This window comes from Gracilinanus agilis, chromosome 3 (genome assembly GCF_016433145.1).
Source record: "Gracilinanus agilis isolate LMUSP501 chromosome 3, AgileGrace, whole genome shotgun sequence".
Taxonomy (NCBI): domain Eukaryota; kingdom Metazoa; phylum Chordata; class Mammalia; order Didelphimorphia; family Didelphidae; genus Gracilinanus; species Gracilinanus agilis.
In genome coordinates this window covers 626,686,179-626,697,803 of record NC_058132.1, presented here as the reverse complement: position 1 = coordinate 626,697,803, position 11,625 = coordinate 626,686,179, and the positions used below count along the sequence as shown (strand labels likewise).

Genomic DNA, 11,625 nt, shown 5'->3' with positions numbered 1-11,625 from the left:
TTTAGTGGCATGCAACTCTTAGAATACATTCATCTTTGCTACTATTACAACCATGACTGCACATGCTCTGGGGACAAAAATGAAAATTCTCCCAACTCAAGTTATTTTGGAATACTTTTGACTTGATGTGATTGTGTACTTGGAGAGACTTAATTGGGATGCTGCTTCAAGTAAAGAATTTAAACTGTTGGATGAAAACAGTGATACAGATTCTAGCTCTGGGAATCAGATTTGACTTCACTGAGTCACTTACTTTAATTGCTATTCTGGTTTTACACAGTCACTTGAAAGATATTATATCGTGTCAGTGGAACATTACAGAAAAAAGGATCAATTGCACTTTTAGATGGCAAAATTGAGAATGAACATTCTGGCCCAAGTAGAGAGATTTTTCTGAGAAAAAAGAACTTATAAAAACATAATTCTACATACAAAAAAAAAGTGCAGGAGCACCAAAATTGACCTTAAAATATCATGAGGCTGTATAATATATAATGTGAATAGCTGAGATTTAGTAGAGCCCAGGTCTAGCCCAGATTCACTTGGCCAAAACACTCAACATCTCTAAGTGACTTAGTTTCTTTATTGGCAAATGAAGAGTTAGAGCCGTTCCCTATAAGATGTATGACTTTTAAAGGATCACTAAGGGCAAGAAGTGTGTGGAAAATAAAAAAGAATATTTTATTTCTATCCTTTGATAAATTATTAGAATATGATTCTTCCAAGACTTAATCTACCACACAAAGAGAGTTCTAAATACCAAACAGGTCCTACATTGTATTTATGATAGTAGAAGAATTAAAATGGCAAATAAAGTATAAGAAGTAGAACTTCATTGATGAGAAGTTAATTTCATTAAAAAAACCCAAGAGAGCTTGTTCTGATAATTTGATTTTTGCTTGTATTTGTTTCTACATATAAGTAAAAATGTATACTCATGTGTAGATATTAATACATATGTATTTGCATAGATGTGCACACATGTGTGTACACAGATGCATAAATATATTTTATCCAAAAAGTGCAGTTTAAAGCTTTAATAGCTTGAAATTGTAGAAGACTTTTGAGATACTTTGTATTCATAGTCTCTGTCTCTCTCTGTCTGTCTTTCTGTTTTTTTATCTTTCTTTCTCTCTGTCTCTCTCACACACATACACATAAAACACAAATACTTATTCATATACACATATATACATGCATACATATATATTACATATATTTAATTTTCAAGTCAATTCACTAAACATAGGAACCTATTATGTTCCATAGTCTAGGAAATGTTTGAGGTTAGATTTGAACCCAGGACCTCTCATCTATAGACCTCTCTCTCAATCCACCAAGTCTGATGAGTGACCCTGGGCAAGTCATTTAGCCCCCATTGCCTAGCCCTTACCTTCTGCCTTGGAATCAATACAAAGTATTGACTCTAAGATGGAAGTAAGGATATATAAAAAAAAAGAGAGAGAGAGAGAGAGACAGTAGTCCAGGTGAAAGGTAGTATGGGCTGTGACTGTGTAGAAGGAAGGAGATGGATGGGGAACTATTGTGGAGATTGAATTTGAATCAAGATGACCAGCAGGGGGAAAGTGGTTGAAGAATGAGTTCAGGGTTCGATTCACAGTCTGTTGTCTAAGGATGCTGGTGCGAGAGGTACATCATTAGAGAGTTCACCACCAAGTGATGAATTAGTTGGGTCAAAGCATCTCACTGAGAGATTATGATGTGCCTGGCAGAAGGATTATCCACAGAGCTTAGACCACCAATCTGTGAAGTATTTAAGTAAGTAACAATAATAATTTCAGGGCTCCCTTGAAGAAATATGAACTTGCCCTAGTTATAAAACCCACAGAATGCATGTTGGCCAGGACCCTGTTCACAGAGTGTCAATCCCCAAAACTCTAGTCAATAAATCTTACAATCTTCCAGCCATCTTGTCTTAGGCTACCTCTGGATCTACTTTGGCAAGGAGCCTCTCCTGGAGTCTTTGGAAATAAAATAAGCATCTGAATACTTGATTAGCTTTTTCATAAAGATGCATCGCAGAAACTGGCAATGAACTTTCATGTTCTTTTCTCCCTACATTGGGCCAGTAGCTTAAATGAAAACTGACTCTTTGTTCTCCCTAACTAAGGATGTGACTTTTCCAATATGGTTGGATTCCTCTAGGATCTTGAGGTAAACTAATGTTTGTCATGATACCCTGCAAAACAAAAGGAATAAACACAACCAGAGCATGTGTCTGTTTGCTAATTATTGTTTGTGTCCCAGCACATAGATACACAGACACAGGCAGATGAGGAGACGTCATGGGGAAAGAGCCTCTCATGGAAAAGGCTGTTGTCTCCTGTGTGGGAGATGGAAAACCATTTGTCCATTCTGGATGTTTCTCCCTTCAGAATTCAGTTCTCTGCTGATTCCTTCTACAGACACAACCTGTGGATGTACCATCTGGATCTCTGGTCATAAAATCATCAAATCTTAATAGTTTTCTCGAGGTCTCTGGACTGGCTACCTTTGTGCACTCTTGGCTTTGGTCAACAGACTTCAGTTTATACTTGGATCTTCACGGGTAAAGCTGTATTGCCCTCTTCTTTCACTCCCAGGCTTGTTTATGCTCTTCCTCTGACCTGTTAGTTGCCGATGATCATTTTTCTAATCAAGAACTGTTGCTATCCATAGCTCCTTTTTCCTGTAGGGGGCATGTACCACACAGTACATGCACACTCATGAATATACACTGTCTCTCTTTCTCAGTACACACACATACACACACACACACACACACACACACACTATAATAAACCTATTAGATGGCAAATTGTACAAAATTGTCAAAGATCTACCTGATGTGTGTGTGTGTGTGTGTGTGTGTGTGTGTATGAATTTGTGTATGTGTATATTTTCCTGAAGGTTGACCAATCACCTCAGTGACTGATGATGGGATGAGGAAAATCTGTGCTTCTGACTATGGATATTTCCCACCTCTGGGAAGGTGCAAGCAAAAGAAATTGTTTGATTTTATTCTGGAAAAATATTCTTAAAATGTTGTTTGGGATGAGAGGGGATCGGGGGTGGGGGTAAGGGAGACGACCCTTACCACTCTTCCACCTATAAGCCAATACACAGAAGTTAAGGGTTTAAAAAAAAGAAAGAAAAGGAAGTTAAGAAAGTTGGGGAGAGGTGGTCAGAATTATGCTTTTATCTAACTTTCTCTAACAATATATGGCAGCAGCTGCTCTTCAGTTTCTGTCTTGGATGAAAGAGGGAAGGAAGGACAGTAACAGCTTAGACTGACATTTAGTGGCTGCTTCAGGGGCACACAATATGTAGGATGGTGGTAAAACCAGAATCTAGGTCACCTTGACTTGAGGTCATCTCCCTACCCACTATGATACACTGCCTCCCAAATATTTTTAAATAATTTCATAGAGGAAACTGTACCTAACACCATTTCCTCTATGACCCCAAATCCCCATCATTTAGAAGACCAGGCTTCTGTGGAACACAGTATGGGAACCAGTGCCCTGAGAGATAAGAAAAGCCTTCAAAAAGAAGGAAATATGAATAATAATAATATGAGCATCACAGCTGGCACTATCTTCTTCTGGTGGGTGACATTCAGGAGAAATAGGATAGGAGATTAATGTTCAAGAAGCCCGTAGGTTTTATTCATCCAAGTTTTACTTCCCCGTTGTCTCATTTAATTCTGCATTTCCTAAAGCACCTATTTCTCCCTTCACAGCTCAGAGATGGTCTGATTGAATTAAGTAGTGTGAAAGATGAAAATTACTTGACTGGTATTTTACCAGTCCATTGGCTATATGTCTGGAAGCTATGCAGTCCAGTAACTTACTTAGCACTCTGGTATTAGAGCTCATGGCTTTGGAAAGTTGGTCTGCATGCAGAGTGTTACCTGAGTCAATCACAATTTCATTAGAGTCACTTTATCATCCATGACTTTCAGCTCAAGACTCATTAAAGATATTATGCTTGGACAGGGTGGAAGGGAAGCTTCTTTACTTGCAGATTGGTAATCTCATTTCTTGCTTCAACTGCGGGCTCCCATCTATGTTATAAATTTCAGTAAGATATTGCAGGGAATAGGTAAGGACTAGAGAAAGAAAAGGAAAGTCTATATGATACCATGGAGCCATGGAACATAAGAGGGATCAGCATCATGAAAGGCCATTCTGGCTATGAGACGCTGGATTGATTCTGGAGGCAAGAGGGAGTTCATTTCATGATTAAATAGATTAAACCAGGCATTTGGGCTCAGACAGACAAACTAGAGATTGAGATTCTCACAGCAGCCTCAGGCGGGCTCACTACTCTATCATTCTAAGGCAGATGAAAATTCCTGCTATTTTTATAGTCTTCCAGAATCTTTTCACGCTTCTCAGAGTAACCCACTCAGAATTTAAAGAACTAGGACTGTTAGTACTTTTTTCCCAATTAAATTTTCACACCCAGTTTTCTTCTATTAAACATTATACAAGTAAAATATACTTTACACAAATTTTGGCCTTCTGGATCCACTCATATATTTAGATTTGTGTCTATGTGAATACATTGATAGGCATGTATAATATATGTGGCATGTAGTTTATATATGTGTATATATATAATATGTGTTACATATACACATTTATATGTAAGCATGTAGGTACATAAATAGTAAATATCTATATTTCTATTTGCCTATCTTTATATAAACGTGTGTATAAACAACAACCTTTATGGAGCACCTGAGGGCTTGGGTCCCCAGAAAGGCTCTCTCAGATTCAAAGAGCTTTGTTAATACACTTCTATAGTTATAAACCCTAATTTATATGTTCCCTTTTATTAGTCATTAATTTTATAGTGAATGTAAAGAATAGTCATGAATGAAATAGCATAGTTTGAAAAGAAGCAAGAGAGTATTTTTCCCTTAAAACTTGGTTATATAGTATTCAACAAAAATCTTAGCATAGCCTTAACCTATCATTTATTTATTTAACTAATTTCTAATTTTTTTAATTTTATTTTTTTTAATATTTTCCCAAGTTTACATGCTTTATTTTCTTTCCCTCCCCATTTCCCTTCCCCATTCCCAGAGCCAATAAGCAATTCCACTGGGTTATACAAATGTTATCATTTGATACCTAGTTCCACATTCTTCATTTTTACCATAAAGCCGAAACCCCAAATCATAGATCCATATAAACAAGTGATAAGTGATAAATCATAAGTTTTTCTTCTGTGTTTCTTCTTCCATAGTTCTTTCTCTCATTGTGGATAGCATTCTTTCTCATTAAGTCCTTCAGGAATGTCCTGGATTACCATATTGTTACTATTTGTGTATTAATTAAACTATTAAAGTGTAAAATTACAATAAGGTTTTTGGGAAGCCTTTATTTGTAGGAGAATATGCCCTGTGTTAATTGGAAAAATACTATGTTACTTTTTTCTTATTCAGTTATTTCATTAAGAGATTACTCTTTAAATCAATTTTTCTTCCCCTTTCTAATGCCATTTGGCCTTTGTACTTGGTGGATCTAATGAACCTGGTAGAAAACATTAATGTAGAAAACTTGTTAGCTTCCAGAAAGAAGCCAAAGGGAATGAATCATACATTTCTTCAGAAGGATATTGCTCAGATTCAAGAGAAGGCAGTTTCTTTCACACATAAGGAAGTCTAAAAATCCTACAGTTTCTTTGTGAAAAGCCACAGACTCCCTGATTCCTATCCCACCTCGTCTGAGCATCCCCAAATCAACTAGGTTATTTTTAACGATAACTTTATGGCTCAGACTGGAAGTGACTTAGGCAGTAGGTTTTGGTTTCAGGAGAGAGAATTTGTGCATGGTGACTCTGTGTGTGTGTGTGTGTGTGTGTGTGTGTGTGTGTGTGTGTGTGTGTGTGTGTGATGTTAGGATCTATCTTCCAATTTCACTTGAGGACTACTCTTTATCCCTATGCTTTCTTGCACCAAAAACTAAGATTTCTTGGCTTCCCATATACATCTGTCTTCCAATGTTTTAGAATTTGGTTCTTAAGTCATCTAGACTAGTGATGAACATGGAGGGGGATTACCCTGGAAAATTACTCCTTCGTTCAAATATGAAAATAGACAACAAGATAGGTTGAGATATTTTGCTACCCTAGGAATAAGATTCCACTTAGGTTCTGTCATAGAACTCAATTTTCTTTTTGTTGGTAGTCACCTCTTCATTCTGTTTCTCCTGTTTTCTTATGCTGCCATTAAAAAAGAAAAGTTTATTCTCCATTTTTCAAAGGTATTTTTGGCAAATACTACCTCTTCTTTCCTTTGGGTCTGTCCCCCATCCGATTTTGATGCCCCTTAATGAGAACTGTTCTCCCCTTAACTCCTCTGTAGCTCTATGAACTGCCCATATTAGCAGAAGTTGTAGGCTCTTATGTCTTTGGGTCCCTCTAGCTTTTGCTGACAAATTCTGGAAAAAGTGCTTCTGCTGTCTCAGCATAAGGACAACTATCAGATTCTGATGAGTTCAGGACATCCTATATCAAGGATATAACCACTATTCTACCTGCCTGCCCCACAGAGTTTCCAGAGGTCATGTAGACTACATATGTGACCCAAGGAAGAGGCAAAACTGATAGAGCAACTCCTCACCTTCTTGAGTACAAATTCCCCATTCAAGCACATGGCCAGATTTCCAGTGAACAGAAGCATCTGGTGAGTGACCAGCTGTTGTTCAATCACCATCACCATAGATCACCACAATGACCACATAGATGAAGATGTAGAAGTATTGTGTCTATTAATGGACCCAGAATACTTCCCATATACACAGTTTTCTCTATATCAAAAACTCACACTTAAAACACAGAAGGATTCATGGGTAGCAAAAAAAAAAAGCATCTATGGACCAACCCTTCCCCTGACAAACAAAGTTGTTGTTAAAAACATGGATGGATCAGCTGAAGTTGCTCATGAAGATATAGTAGTCATTTCTTCATTTCTTCATCTTTAAGAGAACAGACAAAGATAATGGTCTGCATCAAACCTTTGAAATACCAGGAGGTGTTTGATACCAATCTTTTCATTGGAGACCCTGTGTTTGAGATGAGCCTCAGTACAGTGTTTCCACTGCTGAAAAACTTCTGTTTAACCAAACCACCATGATGAAAATGATCAGCTGCCCAGTGGTACAGGCTTCATCATGAAAAGAAAAGTGGAGAGACCTCATTTGTCCCAAGTCAACCTGAAATATCTTGTAGATCCTTTCAAGGACTAACACTTTCCCCTACTCATCCCATTTGGAGTTCTGCAGTTGGCCAGTGTTCTCAAGGTTGGTGTCAAGGCTAGAAGTAAAGCTGGCAGAAAACGTCACGTGGTTGTTATTCATTGTTCAGAAAAACAGAACTACTACTTTCTACAAAGGGCTTCATGAGTAGAGGCGGAAGGGTTAAAAAAAAGGATCAGAATCATAATCAAAATTACTGTCCCTGCTCACATCATCAGCAGATAGCTATTAGAAGCCATCCTCTTCCCAACACTCTGGTCTTAACTCTCTGTCCCATCCAGTGACAATTTTGGCTTATCCCCAAAATTGATAGTAGATAAGATTCCTGAGTCACTTCAGAAAGAGTAGACACCTGGGATGGGGCCATTTGTCCCAAGGCTTAGGATAACTTTTCCTCATCTTTTAATTAGGAGCTTATGTGGATGGTATGTTGGAAACTCTGGACCACCACCTAGATGTCCTAATTCTTAAGAATCAGAGGATACTTAGTTCCAGGCAAGAGAGCTGATGAGTCTCTCCAGGACCTTGAGTGTGATAGTTTCATGTCCTTGGATCCTAACTTTCATGGGTGATATAAATCAGGGCCTCTTCATCTTGCCTTTGGGTAGAGCAAGGATGAGAGTGGTCCTCAGAGGTTTATGCTTTTCTATGTACAAGCACAAATAACCTAGGTGATGCTCTTCAAGGTCTTATAACACTCTTGGGGGGTAGACACAGACATTGTTCTTAGAGTTAATGATTTCCTTATTTAGTTTTGAGGGAGGGCCACTGCTGCCACTGGGATTGAAGGTCAGGACATCAAATGCTTTTGAGGTGTCTCCTCAAAAGTGTTGCCCCAGAAACCTTGCCATGGGAATATTTCCATTATCCATGAATCATGTGCCAAGTAAAAGATCAATTTTAGATGGATGTTAATTGTCACAAGGAACTTGTTGAGATAGAAGATGGCCTCTGAATTTATATACTTTATATACATACCAAGGCATATTGCTTTTCCTAGGGCCCTGGGCATGCACTGGACTAAATTCTTCTCTTGCTCTCAGCTCTGAACATGGCCTCTTGCTGTAAAGATACGATGGGGTCAGACAGGGAGAAGACCAGAGCCTGGGGAGTGGCAGCCTGCCTTCTACCTCCAGCCTAAACTCATTTTTAAGTCAATTATTTAAATTAATTTTTGAAATTAAGTTTAAGTTTAAAACTTCACTAAAGCTTTGATGTTCTCTCTAAATGATAGCAGTAAGAAGGAAGAATCTTAGTGATCACCTCAGGAAGGGTACCTACACAGATGATGCTAGGACATACATGTGGTGGAACACTTGCAGAGGGAGTGCTGATAGTCAGGGTTCATGCTCTCTATAGCATCCATGTAAGGAGAACTTGGAACCAGTTTGGGGGACAAAAAGAGATCCATGCTCACCAGATCTAGAACTAGCAGCAGGGTTATCAATGTGTATTTTTCTTCCTATTGCGACACCTACATTCTTTTGTTATTATTCAGTCATTTTTCTGTTCAAGTGCCCCTCTGCAAATGCCCTTTGTCTGACTGCTTGGTTTCTACTTCCCCTTGTAGACAGATAATTTGGGGATAGATTCTGATAGAGAAGACATCTGGTTCTTGCAACCCAGTATCACAAGATGGAATATCAGCAAGGAGTCAAGGGAAATCAGGACTCTAGATCAATGAAGTTATTAGGGTTTTACAACTAAGCAAGGAGCTGCCCCAGAAGTGGAATGGGAAAAGGAACTATAGGAAGGAGTAGAGGGCCAGTGAAGACTACTCATTTGTATCAGCCTCTTCTTCCTGAGCTGTAAAAAGATATTTGAAGGCTCAACACTCTCTGTCTTTAGAATGAGATAGGGAGGATTCCTTTTCTAATTAGAGTGATATGTATTTTTTTCAGTTCAAAGTAATCTAATTTGGAGTTGGCCCATATTTGAGGTTTATGTTTATTATGATTGGGAAACCTTGACTTATAGGATTTATTACAATTCTAAGGAGAGTAAGTCCACTCAGAGCAGAAGGAAGAGGACTAAGTCAGCTAGAGAGGCAGAAGGAAAGAAAACTATGACCAAAGAGGAGAATTTCACAGGTTTAAATTATGGAGGCTGAACAGTTTTAAATGCTATTTGACCAGTTATGGTGAAGCAGAAGTGATGGAGATCTTGGGAACTGCAAAGATTCCCAAACTAAGAGGCCAGGATGCCAAAAATGCTATCAGCACTGAGCCCAGGCCTCTAATTGATGAAAATTTTTCTTTAACTAGCCCAAACCAGACCCACTATTTTGAAAGTCTCTTAGATGTTTGTCCCATGTCTTTTACTCCCCACCTAAGTCTACAAATACTCTCATTAGTAAAAGTTCTCCATAAGTAGCCTAACCTAAACAGACCACTTGCTTTTCTACAGCCATCTTTATGCTCTGCCTTCATCTAATTACCTTTCTGAGGACTTTCCTTCTCCACAATTCTAACTTTGGGAAGAGTAATCAGATCAACAGTACAATTCCTGGAAAATTCATGACTATTCCCTATGGTTCCATATAGTCAACAAGCATTATTATGCATTTTGCTAAGTATAGAAACACAATGAAAGGTAGTAACTAACCCTGCGGGGGGTGGCATGCATGCCCACAGAGAGGTCTCTGCATGACATCCTTGGCATGCATTCCATAGGTTTGCCATCACAGGTCTAGACTAAAAAAAATTTCCCAACTCCTTGCATTAACTTTCCTCCTATGTATTAACAGTTAAGGACATAAAAATCTTTCCTAAGAAACATGGTCAAAGGGTTCCCCCTGGCTGCAAATCCAGCACTTAAATGCCAGACATATATAACCCATATCTTAATAACATTTTCTCAATTTCATCAGATCATTGAGCATAGAGGAAATGCTCTGATATTTAAAGAAAAATTATACTTTTGAACTGGAAGACAAAGAACTGTTTGGTCTAAAATTGTGGTCAACCTATAGAGAATTAAAAGAACAATAATAGTGTATATATATATATGCATATATATATATATATATATAGCTTTTTTTTTGCACATTCTGTCTTACCTTTTCTAATTCTTATTTAATATATGGCTTTTCTGGGGAATAAAGATAAAAGGTGAAGGAAATTTTCATTCTTTTAAAAATCAGTTAGAGCCCATATTGAAATAACCTCTAATTTTCAGCAGCTCTTTTAGGACAAATCACTCCATTTCAGATGCTCAAGATATATGAGCCCTAATCCACTTCAGAACTCATTCTACCATCTTTTTCAGCATTTCTAATTCATTAATAGAATTTCTAACTGATCAGTTCATCTAACTCATCAACAAGTTTCCAAGTCCTAGAAAATTCTTCGGAGTTTTATTGCTTTTTTATGTGTATTTTTCTTTTTTACAAAGCACATGAGGGACTGATTTAATATTAAGCTTAGAGGAATGTCTGATTGGTCCATTCTTAAATAGCCTAAAATACTCCCCAATTCCTTTCTAAAAGAATCATAGACTTAGAGTTTGAAGAGATTTTAGAAATCAGCTAACCCATTCCCCTCATTTTATAGAAGGTAAAACTGAGACCTAGAGAAATTCAATAACTTGCCCAAGGTCAGAGTAATAAATGTCAAATCTGAGATTTGAACCCATTGCTCTTTCCATGACTCCAAATTGCTTCATTCAAAGAAATTAGTTGAACAAAGATGGTGCCTTTGTTCAAAAGTCAAACTTCTCTAGGAAATCTAGGTACTTGACTATATGGCAAATCACCACCAGCCTCATAGCTTCAAGGACCCCTGGAGCAGCTAGATATAATCTTCCTGGGGATCATAAATAACGTTGCTAAAAACCAAACCAAGGCACTCCAGCATATCTTTTCTCTAGGGATCAATGAAGAATAAATAGTAACAGTCTCTGTTACTTTTGTTCTCTATGAAATACATTAGCTTCTTATTTGTCCCCTATGCTGAAAAGGATGATTTAAGGGTATGTTTTAACCTTCCTGACAGATGGTAGCAATTTTTAAATTAAATTGGTTTGATGGAGGTGTTGTATCTTTTGTGACAGCCTTAATTTGATGTTTCTTGGTGTACCATTAGTCCATTCCTCTTGTGAATGTGTACACACACACACACACACACACACACACACACACACACACACACACACACACATTCTGTATTTGCAGATCTTCTGCTGGGAGATGAAGGGTGACACAGTCTGCTTATATAAGGCAAAGGAAAAAAAAACTTTGGTGAACTAGATGTCAATACATATCACTTGGACCACTCACATTTTTAAGTTAGGCTTATAGAAAGAATGCTGAATTTAGAGATAAAGGATTTAATTAGTTTAAATCTTCCACTTGCTTCAT

General features: G+C 37.7%; 1 pseudogene; it reads right to left on the bottom strand.

Moving 5' to 3' along the window:
- Positions 1–6,432: 6,432 nt before the first annotated feature.
- LOC123241951 lies at positions 6,433–8,679 on the bottom strand (annotated as a pseudogene).
- Positions 8,680–11,625: the final 2,946 nt, after the last annotated feature.